Raw genomic sequence first — 1,670 nt, 5'->3', positions numbered from 1 at the left:
AACAGAAAAATCAACATTTCTTGTTTTTATGCGTGCCAAATGCTTTTCAGAGCGCTAGAATCACCTTTTGACCAACAATGTGTCTTTGACCTTATATTGCTGATTTTGCTCAAAACTAATGTATTCCCCTTCCAAATGGTGGAGTATGGCCCTATTACCCTTTGGTAAGCTTAGTAACATGTTTGCATTGAAATTGACAGAGATACCAACATTTATTGTTTTTATGCCGGCAAAATGCTTTTCCAGAGCGCTAGAATCACTTTTTGACCAACAATGTGTTTTTGACTTGTTTTTCTGAAACGAACAGAGATATCAACATTTCTTGTTTTTATGCGTGCCAAATGCTTTTCAGAGCGCTAGAATCACTTTTTGACCAACAATGTGTCTTTGACCTTATATTGTTGATTTTGCTCAAACTACTGTATTCCCCTTCCAAATGGTGGAGTATGCCCTATTACCCTTTGGTAAGCTTAGTAACATGTTTGCATTGAAATTGACAGAGATACCAACATTTATTGTTTTTATGCCGGCAAAATGCTTTTCAGAGCGCTAGAAATCACTTTTTGACCAACAATGTGTTTTTGACTTGTTTTTCTGAAACGAACAGAGATATCAACATTTCTTGTTTTTATGCGTGCCAAATGTTTTTCAGAGCGCTAGAATCACTTTTTGACCAACAATGTGTCTTTGACCTTATATTGTTGATTTTGCTCAAAACTAATGTATTCCACTTCAAATAGTGGAGTATGGCCCTATAACCCTTTGGTAAGCTTAATAACACGTTTGCATTGAAATTGACAGATATCAACATTTTTGGTTTTTACCGCTTGCAAAATGCTTTTCAGAGCGCTAGAATCACTTTTTGACCAACAATGTGTTTTGGACTTGTTTTCTGAAATGAACAGAAAAATCAACATTTCTTTTTTTTAATGCTTTCCAAATGCTTTTCAGAGCGCTAGAATCACTTTTCGACCAACAACGTGTTTTTGACCTTACATTGTTGATTTTGCTCAAAACTAATATATTCCACTTCCAAATAGTGGAGTATGGCCCAATAACCCTTTGGTAAGCTTTGTAACACGTTTGCATTGAAATTGACAGAGATACCAACATTTCTTGTTTTTATACCTGCACTATTCTTTTAGGAGCGCTAGAATCACTTTTTGACCAACAATGTGTTTTTGACTTGTTTTTCTGAAACGAACAGAGATTTCAACATTTCTTGTTTTTATTCGTGCCAAATGCTTTTCAGAGCGCTAGAATCACTTTTTGACCAACAATGTGTTTTTAAACCTTATATTGTTGATTTTGCTCAAAACTAATGTATTCCACTACCAAATAGTGGAGTATGGCCCTATAACCCTTTGGTAAGCTTAGTCACACGTTGCATTGAAAATGACAGATATCAACATTTTTGGTTTTTACGCATGCAAAATGCTTTTCAGAGCGCTAGAATCACTTTTGACCAACAATGTGTTTTCGACTTGTTTTCTGAAATGAACAGAAAAATCAAAATTTCTTGTTTTTATGCGTGCCAAATGCTTTTCAGAGCGCTAGAATCACTTTTTGACCAACCATGTGTCTTTGACCTTATATTGTTGATTTTGCTCAAAACTAATGTATTCCCCTTCCAAATGGTGGAGTATGGCCCTATTACCCTTTGGTAAGCT

This window comes from Gadus chalcogrammus, chromosome 4 (genome assembly GCF_026213295.1).
Source record: "Gadus chalcogrammus isolate NIFS_2021 chromosome 4, NIFS_Gcha_1.0, whole genome shotgun sequence".
Lineage (NCBI taxonomy): Eukaryota > Metazoa > Chordata > Actinopteri > Gadiformes > Gadidae > Gadus > Gadus chalcogrammus.
The sequence above is the reverse complement of the archived record's forward strand: the minus strand, read 5'-3'. Positions refer to the sequence as shown.